A 15,482-nucleotide genomic window follows, 5' to 3' on the forward strand; every position below is an offset into this window, starting at 1 on the left:
CATACGTACGATATTTGTTTTCGTTGAAATAAGACTACAACTTACAGATGGTGCTGGTTAGTTTTTAAAAATCAATTAAGCCCTGCGAAAACCAAGTCATAATAGATAATAGTCAAACATACTAGTCTATCTATAAAATATCTAAAATTACGCAATTAAATCATACATAACTTTGGATATTTTATAGATAGAATAACATTTTGTATCTAATATAGTTTGGTTTAGACAGGGCTTAATGAAAAGCAATATTTATGTAATATGTATTCTTAATCCAATAGAAACAAGTAAGTATGAATGAAAAAGTGTGCACAATTTTGTCGTATCGCCCAAAATATACCAAAACTATTATGAATTAGTTTAGGCAGGTTTTAATTAATAGTTCATTAAAATCAATTACGTATGACTAACAAAGTTTATTGTGCACTATTTACAGCCTACCTCTACCCTTCGCTACTTCTGGGTTGAGTAAATACATCTTTAGCTCAAGCCAATATATTCAAACATTTTTAATCGCACTCAATATTTTATTTTATCCGGAGTATGATCATTCATTTTAATGAACGCCCAAAGTAAATAATATATTGATTTTTCGTGTAAAAAGCCACTGTTATTACAAGTCTCATATCATACATCAAATTATCAATAAAGTAAGCTACATTCTCAAACAGTCATTAATAAAGATAATTAATTTACAAATAAAACAATAACAATCAATATACCTAGACTAAAATAACATTCGATAGCTTTCTTGGCTGGTTTTCAAAAAAATAAGCGAAATCATCATGCGATTGTCCGAGAATGAGCACAATACAATTGCGTTCAATATTTTGAAATATTTTACCTCGTGTTATAACACTCTTTGAAGGGAAAATTGAAACTTCAAGCAGCAATATGTGCTGCGAAAGTAGGGAAATGGGAAAAACGTAATACCGAGGATCTTGTACAATCAAGTAAGAATTCGCGACATACTTAAAGGGGGTTGGGAGCGCTCACAGGGATGGGGTGGCAGGTTTTCTTGCGTTTTCACGATACCATAATATACATAACGGAAGAAGATATAATAGTTCAATAAATATATACCTACGTACTTGTATGTTATTGTGTTTTACTTATTTTGATTTTCAGTCAGGAGATATCAACTAAATATGTCAAAGTAAATAGTTCTTTTATATCAATCACTATAACGATAGCTATGGTATTTTTTTTTTAAATTTATAAACATAGAAAAACTGTACTTAGTATTTATTCAGAGTTCAAAGAGATTTAATCAATAATAACCGGAAATACTTCAAACGGTAGGTACAAGAAAACAGATTAACAAGATAAGATGACTCGCTCGACCAAATAACCACATGAACTTGCCAAAGAATTATTTCAGTTCAGGTAGGTATCACATTTGACAACTAGAGACCACACTTATCACTAGAAACGATAGTGTAAGGTGTTAAGTTTCAAAATAGACGACCTGTATTATCGAAAGGGTCAAAGCTAATCAGACTAAGCTGACTGGTTGTAAGATTGAGAAATAAAAATAACAGAGTCAAATCCTAATCTGTCTACATAGCGCTTGCGGTGGCCAGTCAATGGGCAGCGCCATCTATGGATCTCTTTTCGCAGTCACGCCGCTACATAGCTAGAATAAAAATATAAAGGACGAAAGAATACAATGAATTTGCCAAATATACACATTTTTAAGTATTTATAAAATAACATCCACCTGCTGTTTAGATGCGAAGCTTGCTGTCATTCAATTAATATAATATATTATATATTACACAAGAATTTGCAATTCTAATTGGCATCCAGTTGGCTTAGTTCCAGTTTCATCCAGTTCTGTTCGATATTAAATATAATAATGTATAATATAAAAGTAACTGGGATTGCCTTTACAAAGTCAAAGAGTCTATAGTCTCTGGAATATTCACAACAAAATTCTACGATTTTCTACACACCAATAACGTAACACTGAAAAACGACTTAAACTTCGAAGTCGAAAAATGTGGCCAAAGTTTATGTTGTCATAATTTATGTATGTACTAACAATGACAGATGCCGCACAACATGCTTCAGTCGGAAGCATTCAAACTGAAATCACTCACAATTACTTATAAATAAATCAAAGCAAAGTTTGTATTACCAGATCGTAAACAAGGCGGTTTGCAGAGATTGTGTTATGTAATCTGATTGCGTTGAAACAGCGAATAAACAAAATATGTGTTGCCATGATACAAATTATATTATCGACCACATTATTAATAGAAATATTGGCGATAAAATATATTAGGTTTATACCAGTGGTGCACAAGTTTTTTGAAAGAAGGGCCAGTTTATCCATTTTATAATTTTTCACGGGCCGCAAAAGGTAAAAGTGTTAAAAAATAATGATATATTATACTATATGAGAATTATGTTTTATTTTTAATTTAAGGCTATACCTCAGTTGATGCATGGTCTAAAAAGATCGTGGCTAGGCGATGCGCGGATTGCGGGTCGCGGGTGCAAATGACGCATGCCGAACGAAATATAATCTGTCATATAAATCCAAAATGCGTCCATCTAATGTCCTGTTTATTGTTCTATTGGTAGCAATAATAATATATTCATTGACATGTTTTCTTTTTCAAGTAAATGGGTAACGTTTTTAGTCATCATTACACGATTTAAGAATTAATACACCCGTCGCCATCACGAAACAAATCGACGTATTCCCAGCTCGACGTTCTCTCTCCGAATGCCAGCGAGTCCAAAATTTCGTCGCGCCTATAGTTGAAAATTATTTGCCGTTTCACTGAAGTATCGCCTTAATAGTTACATAATTTTATCAGTAACTTCAATCAATCTCCACTCCGCATTACGTGAATATTTGCACGATGGAACGAGTAGTGAGATTTCTGACACTGCATACTGGCCAGCAAGCATTTTGATGTCTGGTTCAATGTTTGTGGTTGCTATCCTCAGTACAGCACTGATGTTATCACTGTGAAAGCGGTTTCTGTGTAGAGACGTGTTTAGTTTTAATAAGGAAAACGCTTGCTCGCAAATGTAGGTGCTTCCAAAAAGACTTGCAAAAAGCGCAGCCTTATAACGTAGGGTGGTAAACTGTTCTCCAGGAAGATATTTGTAAACATTCTGCAGATCGCCTTCCTGATATTTCGATGTCAATTGATCGTTGTTCTGCAAATCGATCAACTCTAGTTGCGATGATGAATCGGCCTCGTTGATTTAATTCATAGACATATCGAACACAGATTTTTATCATATTCAATGAAAAATATGGTGATTAAATACTTGTTATTTTAGGCCGCAACAAATGCCATTTCGGCCGCGGTTTACACTGTTGATATCCATGGCAGGGTGGTTTTCCATGAGGCAGGTGAGGCTGACGTTTCGTCAGAATGTAGCGAATTAATATAATTGATGTATTATAATTATAATATACGCAAGCTTTCGAGCCTTACTTGCATATTATAATGTGGTACATTTTGGTAATTACTTAATCTGAAAATTGATTAAAATATGTAAGTCATGGCCATATTGAATTTATGTTTATTTTTATCACTTACTATATAGTTGATAGAGTAAAGCAAATAAGTATAGAAGTAGGTACAGTATTTTTTTCTACGAATAATTCACAAATATTAAGAATGTACATAACGAAATAAAATAATTAGCGACATATTTTTAGACGTGCTTTCGATGGACGCAGGTTCGAGTCCTGTCCGGCGCACTATTTTTTAACGATTTTTTCCCAGTACGTATGTTTTTCCAAATTGCGTATGTAAAATACCTAACTATACATTGCAAACTTTCGATTGTATTTGGCCTATTCCGCATACGTGTATATTTTGACGTTAGGATTTTGTATGTGAGAAAGTATCGCGGTATTATAATATCGACTTCTCCACGTCAAAAAGGCGTAAGTAACATTTTGGTGATTTTCAGTTAAATATTAGGTTTAAAACAGAATGGCAAAAGGGCGTTCTTCGTAGATGTTTGCAAACGGAGTTACGATTTTTCAATTCGGGCGTAAGAATTAACGTACATACCACAAACGCAACGTAACGTACAAAAATTAAAATGATTATAATAAACAAATAAAACATAACAGAAATATCGTAATAGATTCTTGGGTTTCCACCGTGTGTACTTCTTCCTTCTTTTCTCGAAGACAAGAGAAGATATTTATAATGGCCTCTGCAACGAGCACGAAACGTCGAGGAAAGAAGGAATAAGTACACACGGTGGAAACCCAAAAATCTATTACGATAAAAACAACCGTGAAAGTGAATAAAATAATTAAAAAAAAAACAATTGCGCGTTTTTTTATGAAATTTGTATTTTTTCTTGGATAGCCTAAAGAAATTAAGTGATTTAAAAATTCAAATTGCAAATAAATAAATAAATTAACACTTCAAAAAGATTTTTTTTCTACCATAAATGAAAGAAAAATAAACTCGAATACTTAGAAAGAAGTTGTGAGGAAACGAAGTTGTTCTTAACATGATTTTTTTGCACTCTTTTGTTTTTTTCCTGAATAGTAGCGATTTGTCAATAATGCCCTTTTGACTTGGGAAAGCCGATATTTTCAGTGATGGAAATAAAAGTTGCCAAGTCGTATTATATTATGGCCAATCTACGTCAGGGTCGCGCGCGAAGCGACTCAGCGAACGCCAACATTGCCCCCGACCCTGCTCGCTTATTGCCCGTTTAATTAGCTGCAATTTATCTTCGCGTTCATCCGGCATGACACTCTAAATCACGCGGACCTGCTTTTGAGCGAACGCACACACAAGGGCACACACCCTCAAATATCAAAATATCTACCACGTCATGAAGTAGAGTGATGTGCGAGCAGTAAACTTCAAAGTGTATGCACGTAAGACAGTCACAAAGGGTCCGATGCTCTCCAATAATCGGATTACGATACTACATTAACTAATAAATTACGAGCTATGACAAAGCACAGTAGGTACTATTGAATTCCATCAATATCGTTCACTGATTAAAACACATGTAAAATACACTGATGTAAATATTTTTTTTTAACTTGATATAGCTATACGTCTTATAATACTCGCCAAGTCTATCCACGTCGTTTCGAGCTTACACCGTGAAGTTGTACGAGAAGCTCCATAAAATTATCGATTTGGGTTTCTTCAAGGCATGCTATGCTAGCCTTGATGCTATGCTAGACAAGTGGTTCTCATGTGAAATTTAACTGTGGCCGCACAATTGACATTGACAGTTCTATTGAAACGTCTGGTGGCCGCACCAAATTTCACTTTTGTTGTGATTGAAAAAATTGAAGCGAAATTTTATTTATTAAAAAAATGAATCAATTTATTTATAGAGAAGTCCATTTAATAAAAGACATTTGAATATTTTAGTACATAACTATTTATTTAAAAATAATGCAAATGGAAATTTCTCAATTTCAATGCGAGCTGCATGGCTGCTTTTAAGTTTACATCTGTCATCTGGGTTCGATATTTGTTTTTAATTAAGTGCATTACACTGCATGATCTTTCACAGTATACAGTAGAAAAAAATCGACAATATTAATAACGAAATTGTTGCCAATTCTTTGAATTGACTTGATTCTTGGTTGACGTATAACTTCGACCAAAATTTTTCAAAGGTGGTATTATTAAAATGGTTTTGTTACTTGGTCATGACACATTTCCAATAACGCATATTTAACGTTAGCCCAGTTAACTAAATTAAACACTGAAAATGATGTTGGTGGCCGCAGCAAAATCTTCTGGTGGCCCCGCACATAGCTACCTACTAGACAGAAGCTCATAGTTTTATACCTTTGTCTTATTTATAGCAATTTATCATGGTTCCCAATCTCGATGTTCTAAAAAGTGTGAATTTTTATGCATTTGTCATTTACCTAAATCGCAAAGTTTGTAAAATTGAGTTATGAATGCCATCCGTTAGGTAATTTTGAAATCTATATAATATTCTGTTTACTTTAAAATCAGTATTATCACTAAAATACCATTAAAATCGTTAATGAAAAAATGAGCATCTGTTACAGTGATACACAGTTCTTAGCAAAAAGGCAGTAATTGCACCTATTAATTACAGTTACTGCTTGTTTATTATTACTTTGTTTGTATTTTAACATCCTACTAATAAAAAATATCACCGTTTTTTATTAATACACAGTAGGTACAACAATTAAAAAAATACATTATGTCATTTATCTTGAAAGTGTGTGAGAGTCTGTTACTGCCTTGTTCCTTGGAAGGGCAGTATAAATCTCTTCAGACCAGTCTAGCTACATTCCTTAGATATATTCATTTGCTAAAAAAAACTTTGAAGAAAACATTTTTCCACGGAGAAGGAGCCTAAGAGAAGAAAGCGAAAAAAAACTTTACTAAAGCCAATGGTTAATTTAGCTGCAAGCAATTCTACATTGCGGATTCATTAAATTTGTCGAAAAAAATCACACTTTTGTGAATTCAGGGCCAAAAACGTGACAACGTGATAAAAGCGCAGTATCTAAGTTTTACAGAATAAACTATCATTATCTGGAATATTTCGATGGACAATTAGAAATAACAGCAAATATTATTACATACAGTATAGTATAATGAAACGTCAAAACAAGCCTCGATATAATATATTTTTCAATCATATCTATATTTCAAAAAGTTGAATCGCCCATCGAACCTATAATTAATCAATGACCAAATTCTGTGAACATATGTTTCATTATGAACCTTTAATACATAACATCTAAAGAAATAATTATTACACAATGACTTAGTGGATACCTGCACGTAGCAGTGAATGTTATATAATATCAACTATCTACTGCAGCGCTGTCCAACTTCTTTTAGGCCGCGGGCCATTTTTTCTTTAGGAAACATTTCGGGGCCAAAGAGGATAGGTACCTAAATGAAATGTCAGTTAATGTCAATGACATTAATATGGACGAAGCATCTGGAAAAAAAATGACACTCACTTTTTTGTCGGGTCTGCCGAATGGCATAATCTGTTCTAACGCCATTACAATAGAGGTGATATTGCTATAAATTCCGGATGATTTTTGTCTGATCTGCCGAATTGTTCGGTTCGAACGGGTTCGCTCAAATGAACATTGATACTAGAAACACTGTTCTAACGCCATTACAAAGAAGGTGATATTGCTATAAATTCCCGATGCGTGATATCGCATAATGGAAATTGCGTGACGTCTACCTATACATGTGCGAACGTATCTCTACTATAGTACGACAACATCTTTTTGGCTACGTGTTAAAACTGTGAACTAACATGTTCCGCCCATTTTAACCCGCAATTCACTAACAAGCTCCTCCCATTTAGTAGACAACAGCGCTTAGAAGCGTAGCCAAGAAGATGCTGTCGTGCAATAGATTGAGTGCGTTGTCCATTAATAATGTCATTGGATAATGTCAATTCAAAAGTTATTTATCTATACAAAAAAAATCAAAAATTACACATATCTAGAAATAATAAAAACAATAATAGATATTATTAAGTTATTTAATTTTTTTTTTTGTAAATTTTTTTATTCATCATAAATTAATTACGTGTACAAAACAAAGATTATATTTATGCGTACTTATAAGTTATTTAGTTGGAGCATTGTGGCCTTAGTTATTGAGCAACAATTTCTTTTATTTCAATATCAACATTTGTTGTGGCAAGTCTAATTATATTTTCAAGCGTGGAGTCCTTCAAGCTGTTTCTATATTTTTATTAGATGTATTTCATGTCACGCTCGCAGATATATCTACTTCCGAAGTCCAGAATCTCACATTTTTGGGTATTTTTCGATATCCAAAAGTTTAAACACTTCTATTCCAGTTGCTCCACTAGATGGGTCAGCCTGAAGGTCGCATAATTCCAATTGATATTTAGAATCAACAGAGCTAATATCGATATTGAATGGATCACTGAATAAATTAATACTCAGCTTAAGGTCATCAAATTGTATGATGGAAAATAATTGAAAAATAATTGGCGGGCCGCCAGCTGGACAGCGCTGATCTACTGGTTAGGTTAGCGATTCGAGACCAGTTCGATACAAATGTCAATAAAGTGACTGGGAGGAATATTTAAAATTCGAACGCTGAAATCAATTGGCAGGAAAGAAGAGACAGGCGTCAAATATGCAAAAAAGTAAGAAAGGAAGATGCAAAAAGAAAGTGTCGAAAGTGCCGCCTGAAATTCAAAATAAGAAGCGTCGAAGTCGCGAGGTTTCTTTTCCCTCTTTTTCATTTCTGACGTCTTTAGTTTTTAGTTTTTTCTTCACGATTTTATGCTGTCTCCCTGCAGCGACATTGTTTTCCCGGCAAGGATTTTGTCTTAATGGTTGCCAGAAAGACAAATTCCTACATTTGAGGGCTACACATCGCGCATACGAATTAGTTTATAATAAACGTATTAGAACATTATATATCTGCATATTATGTCTTAAAAATCCAGAGAAGAGATGATAATAGTTTAAAAACACATTTTTTATTATTACAAATGCGGTGGAGCGCATCTAAAGCCGCCAAAACGTTCGTAAAGAAGAGTTTGTTAAAGATAACTACCATTATATGCAAGCCAATAACAAAGAGTTACTGCTACACCTTTAAATGGTTAAAAATGTTAGTAATTAAACCTTCCCTATTTTGGGATGTGAATACAGCTGTCTTATTCATATGTTCTGTTGTCTGATATCTAAGTCTTTAGATATCAGGCCTTTAATCCAGGGTGGTTATAGACTGCGTAAAGAGAAGAGACCAAGTGTGGACCAAGTAACAGGCAGCGTCCGTATGAGAAAGTGTTTACGTATCTGATTTAACATTGTAGAGCTGTCAATCATATCACGATTTCGTTTAAGCCGACCCTGGAATTGAACATCCATGCTCTAGGCAGGTAATTGTTATGAAACTTAAATCTAATAACGACATAACAATATAAAATAATTTAATATATATTTTAGAAATGTGCAGTTAACTCCCATTTGTTTCGCTGCCAAACGCTGATATTCTGGCGTGTTTTGGTATCAATTTCAAATTTGAGAAACGCATTTATTTGAATAAAATATCGGATTTCGCTATATATACTAAGTATATACTCGTATAAATATAGGCAATGCCATTCATAGATACAATTTAAAATATGTAAGTAACATATACAAATCGATCAAATATTAAGTTGGACCGATGTGATTGTGTATCAGTGATTCTTTTTTTTTTTACATTTTCATCCTGCGGCCATACAGATGAATGAATTAATACAATAAAAAAGGTAGCCAAAGTAGTAAAGCAATTTTTAATTGGAGAAATTTTCCGGAGAGATGTAGCGTTAACCAATTGAAAATCTTCCGAGACAATGGCGACAACCGCGAAAATAAAAGGCGCGAAAATGTTCGTAGCGTTTCTTCCGGTTCGAAAATGAGAACGAAGCTTTTCCGCCTTGTCTGTGGTACGGTTTTTTTTTTCTGTTTTGCAATTCAGTTTTGTCTGAAAGCGAACAGAGGTACTTAAAACAATATCGAATAAATATTTAGACGCTAATTAAAATAATACGTTCGATCAATTTATATTGAAAGACGCTAATTAATATGACAGCAAATATTTAAATTTTAAACAATGATAAATGTATCGGAAAAAACATTTTTCGAATTCCGTATCACAAAAGCTAGAGATGGCATAAATAAATAATGTATGGAATGTAATATAAAAACAAATTCGTAGCAAAACTTGGTTAACCCTTTATTAGAAAGTTTGATGTTGCGTAATTACTATCTATAGGTAAACTATATCGCCATACTAGGATAAACTCGGTACATCGGTGAAAAAACACTGTCATTTACAGCCATAGCATAAAATTCCGTCCAAGTTTTACGACTTCATTTCCTTGCTGGACTATTGAATTAGTTGGGTGCTTTCCATCCTTGTAAAATGGCTTGTCCAATGGGATTAAAATCACCTTCGTGTGTAAAGCCGGATGCTCATTAGCGAGCCGTAACTAACCGTACCAGCGCATCTATTCTATACAAAAGACTACTTTCGGTCGCTACGGTAGCTATCTAGGGTAGGTTTGTATTGAAGTATTATCACTTATTGTAACAATTACAATAAGTTAGCTGTCTAAACAGTCAAAACTGTCTATCTCGCTCTAAAATTCAGCATAGCCAAGAGAGGTGCTGTTAAAACAATTACAATACATTAGTTGTAAATGTTACAATAAGTGATAATACTTTGATACAAATCTATCCTAGATAGCTACCGTAGCTCTACGAACTCTGAATGCGAAATATATTATGGTGCATGTCACCTACCATCACATGACGAGTGTGTAATGTCGCTTTTTTGGTGTTTAAAATGTTATCAGACTGATGCTCCGATCCCGTAGCACATTTTGAACATTTAAACAAACATTGTCAGTTAGAAAAATCTAGCGAAATCACCAGAACAACAATGAGGTCACCTCACGTCCATGATCTGCAAGTTGGGTTCCGTTCAAAATATTATCTATGGATGTCATGTCGCAAGTAATTTTAACGCACGCACACGTAGAAACTGTTAAAATTAATTGAAACTAGCATGAATAATTAATAATAATTCAAATTACTAATACATTATAGTTGGCACTCTTCATCAGTGTCACTTTTTAGTGAATTTACAGAGAGTGTGACAGTAGGCGACATGCACCTCAATTTGATTCGCGCTTTATGGTCAGTTACAAAGTTCAAATATAATAAGAGTAAACGTTGATCAGTGTCCATATGTGACAAAACTCAAAACATCCACGTAAAAAATAAATGCATTATAACGACCAAAAAACAAGCATGTATTTTTAATCGCAGGCCGCGGTCGACTCATGGCACGCCACACAAAAGTAATTGCAATTTTATAACGCGCCCCAAACTCCGGCATAAACATTTCTGGCAGGGTTCCCGCACCAAAACAAACACCCCGCGGTCTCGTACCAGACCACCCTCCCGTTTGCTTACTTTTTCGCCCACCTACGAACGGAGATAATTCCAAAATGTCTGGACGCAGGCATATTATTACGCCAAATTCGTTTAGTTATTTACACATTTGTGTGCAGCGTTGGGGTTCTGGCGGGGTTGGTCAGGTCTGCGACGGACGGCTGCTGCTCTTTAGGGTTTTTGGCAAACAACAACACTACAGGGCTGCGAATTAAAATACGTAGCGTAATGCTTGCCTTTGTGCAACAATGTGAACTAATGTCCTAAACAAAAATGTTTCCAGATACATGTAATGTTTGGCGCATATGTATGACAATTGTGAATATTTTATCCGAAACGCACGATTAGAGTTTGTTTGATTGAAAAGTTAACTTAACATCATCACAACAATTCTCAACATCTAACTATTCTAACTCATCAAACTCATCATCATTCATGTCTAAATAAAACACGGTTCTTGTCGGTTTTAAAATAGCCGATATACTGGATTATTTGTTAGATTAGGTTAGGTTAGTTTAGGTTAGGTTTTCATTCTTGAATTCATAAATTTTGTTCAAAATCGGCTATGATTATTAGCGCGGTTCACGCCTGACATCCCCATAACTGACTTGTACCAAATACTTTCTTATCTATAAAACAACCAAAGTTATGTATGATTTAATTGCATAGTTTTCGATACTTTATAGATATTTTTTGTCTATTATCTATTATGATATGGATTTCATAGGGTTTAATCGAATTTTAAAAACTAACCAACACCATCTGTAAATTGTAGTCGTATTTCAACGAAAACAAATACGTAGGTATGACTGATAAAGTTTAGTGTGCACTATTTATGGCGGAGCTTAACAGCCTACCTCCGCCATTCACCACTGAGTGAAAAGTAGAATGATATACTATTAATTATAGAATTATACACGAGCAACGTTAAGCAAAAGTCCTTCGTCCTTTAAAGTTGAATGCACTGCGTGTATCCTCTTTGAGGTTCATAGCAAAGGAGCTTACGTAATAAGATGCGACATTCAAGATCGAACTATCCGGCCTGCAGATATCACTGCCGTAGGACGGCCTCGTTGGGTATTCAAGTCGGGTGTTTTTGAAAAATCTCGCCCCTCCCTCTGAGTCACCCACATCTCCCCGTGGCGGCCCACATGAAATATTCAATCTGGGTGGGTACAAACCACACACTCTCCTATGAGTTATCTGTCTTTGAATAACATATACGTGGATATTTAAATTAAAAAAATATCTACATATTAATGGGACACTTAAAATCACTAAATTTAAATATGAGTACAATACGTCATAATATATGTATGCCCGAAACATCACTGACGTGTACGCCTACTGCCATTTCTAGCTATTTGTGGTCAATCATAATGTGTTACGAATCTTATGGTCCGATCACATAGTAAGTCTTCTTCTTCTTCGATGGCACAAAAGCTCAAGTCGAGCCCTGGCCTCCTCCACCGCCGTCCTCCAGCCGGGACGGTCATCCGCACGTCATTTCCAGTTCCTGATTTTTAGCAGCTGGTTGGCATCTTTTGTAATGTTATCACCACATCGTGTACGTGGCTTTCCCACTGGCCTTTTCCCCCCGGGTTTCCTTCGAGGATCTTCTTCGGTATCCGTGACTCAGGCATGCGCTGGACATGGCCTACCCAGTTTAGCCTCTGGAGTTTTATGAAGGTGGAGAGTTTTGAATCTTGGTATGAGCAATATAGTTCGGTGTCGTACCTAATTCTCCACTCCCCACCATCATTCATGGGTCCGTATATCCGCCTCAGGATCTTTCTCTCAAAGCAGTCCACAATTTCAGCTGCTTGTATTGATTTAGTATATAAGTTAGAGTTAAGAGTGTTAGTTGTCAGTGTGTGTTTGCCTTTGGTGAGTATACACAGCGCCTGAAGATGCCGAAAGGCGAAACCCGGGCCACAAAAAATACAAATGGAATAGTACAGAACTTAAATCCATTAGAATTTACAATAATAGTGTAATGTCTATACAATGTCCTGTGGTAAATGGCAAAAACGCAATGTTTTGCCCGTTTCCTCGATTCCACTAGTGACTACGACAAATTTTTATATTACCTTTGTACATAATACATAGAAAACCCAAATTTGTAATAAAAAGCTAAGTCTATATTTTAATAATGTCCATACGTTTTAAGCATCACGATTTTCAAATTGCTTTTGATTTTTTTTTGTAGAAAATATAAAAAATATTTACAAAAAAATTAGTTCGCAATAACTGAGGTCACGTTTGCCTCACTCTTCTCCGCGGTGCCCGTCCACATGGGCATCTATCGATAAATCACGAAGTCTGAAGCGCGTGTGAAGGCGCCTTTGTGGGACTCAAAGACGCACAAAAAGACGATTCTCATTTTATTATTCTTTTCAGTCTGCGATCGCCATTTTGATTTCGGTTCAAACGCCAAGGTCGCGCGGGGACGTCGTACAGAATGCAGTGAAAAAAGGATTCGAGATGCTTTGTACAGTGGCTCTTATTTTACCTCAATACATCTAAAGATGTGACGCATATTAATCTATGTCGCCAATGCTACCGAATCATACATCGCAACTAGAGATTGCAATACCGAATGAAAATTTCAATACCGGTTTTTCGGTATTTCTTAAACATTAAAAAACAGAAGTAGGTGCTTATTAATAAATAATATAGCTATTAAAATCTTTTTGAAATATTATTTTATAGCAAAAACCTTCATACCTATATTTCTTATGTTGACATTTAAAAATATGTATTGATCATGATTGTAGAACTAGTGATTATTTACAAATAATTTGAATATATTGATAATTTTAACAAAAGCCCTCAAAAGTTCATCAAGTGCAAATAAGTCCGGCTGCAGGAAAAACTTCTTAAATTCACCGCTTGTGAAGTCATCAATAATTTTAGAATAATTGAACATTTTTGTCACGGACGTTTTCTATTTCGAAATAATATTATGATAATTCATTGCGACAATTACTTTTGATGAAATTTGTTTTATTATTTCTTCACCTCTGTTGGATTCACTCAATATATTTGCATTTTAGCAGCACATAATTTATAATTCATTTTCAAAAACGTAAACGAGTGTGCTTTTTTAATACCGATAATTCCGGTATTTTGGATTTTTAAAACCAGTATTTCGGTATTGATACATATTGGTATACCGATATTGCAATCCCTAACGCAACTACGTCGGAGTGAACTATATTATGTATAAATAAAAAATAGACACACCCACACACATATCCTTATATTACACATATATATGGGTGGTTCAAAATAATTATGGATCAAGTCCATCAAAATGGATCCTGAGATATTTGAACCTAAAACTCCTTTTGTGAAATTCAGGAGTGTTTTCACTGTAAACTTGTACGTACCATAATTATGTTGATAGTACATGGATCAATTAAAATAAATACATAGTCGAAACATAAAGTATATTCAAGCTTTATTAATGTTAGCAAATACCTCTTTATACTGCTTAAGTAACTGTCAAAATGGACATGATTCACATTCAATTTCATGTCTTATCAAAACTATTATTGCCATTGATGCGGAAAATTGTAGAGCTACGATTGTGATATTAACACAATATAGAAATCTGTTTTATCTAGCCACTGAAAAAAAATCGAATTTTATGAAAATTGGACTAGGTAGATAGATCATTATAAAATTATATTATTTAGTTGAAAATGTCGGTAGGACGAAACCGATCAAAATTTATAAAATAATAGAAGTGGAATAAGAACAAAAAAATACGTTTTATTAAATCAATCAATAAAAAATTCATGCATTAGGTATAAGCTCGCCACTTTCACTGAAAAGTGGGTCCTTACATGATCCATAGGTTTACGGTAACCTACAGGAATTACCAATGTAGGTAGGTACACAATAACAAGACTGGCTTCACTTCATTCCCCAAGTTTCATTTGGGCGCCCGTGTGCAGACATTCGTTCAGTTTTACAGCTTATCGTTACTGTAACGGCCGTTAATTTGGCACGATGCCTCAGCTCGTAGAGGGCGGCGCTACAACCCGCCTACGACAAGCTCTACGCCGCCGGATGTAGGCACTGTGTGGACATTCTTATTAACCGGATACAGTTTCTTTTTCATTCCTTTCGCAGCGGACTAAATGAATGTAATTAAACGTTTTAGTTGGATAGTTAATTCTATTTATCTAGAATTGGCTAAATTGACAGCAGAGCTTTTAATGTATTGGATTCGCGCAAATTCAACATACATTTTTCTAGACTGTTGTGTAATTCACAAAGTCATAGATAATGTTAGATCATCTTGTAGCTTTTTGTGTTTTTATCGGTAGGTACCAGTAAATAAATATAGCTATTAAGTGCAGGTACATAATATGATGTGCCCCTCTCACTTTTTCTATTTGATACTTAAGGGGGGACATGCTCGTCGAAGGTCAAAATTGAGTTTTTATTGTATATTCTAACCATGATCCTGGACACTCCTTAAACGTTGTAGGTAATATATTTATAT

General features: G+C 34.6%; 1 protein-coding gene across 1 annotated transcript in view; it reads right to left on the reverse strand.

Moving 5' to 3' along the window:
- Appl (amyloid-beta-like protein) overlaps positions 1 to 15,482 on the reverse strand; it is a 680,402-nt gene that overhangs the window by 189,310 nt on the left and 475,610 nt on the right. The window lies entirely within an intron of this gene.

Source organism: Rhyacophila brunnea, unplaced genomic scaffold (genome assembly GCF_057557595.1).
Source record: "Rhyacophila brunnea isolate RB1 unplaced genomic scaffold, BYU_Rbru_1.0 scaffold_21, whole genome shotgun sequence".
In the NCBI taxonomy this organism is placed as follows: domain Eukaryota; kingdom Metazoa; phylum Arthropoda; class Insecta; order Trichoptera; family Rhyacophilidae; genus Rhyacophila; species Rhyacophila brunnea.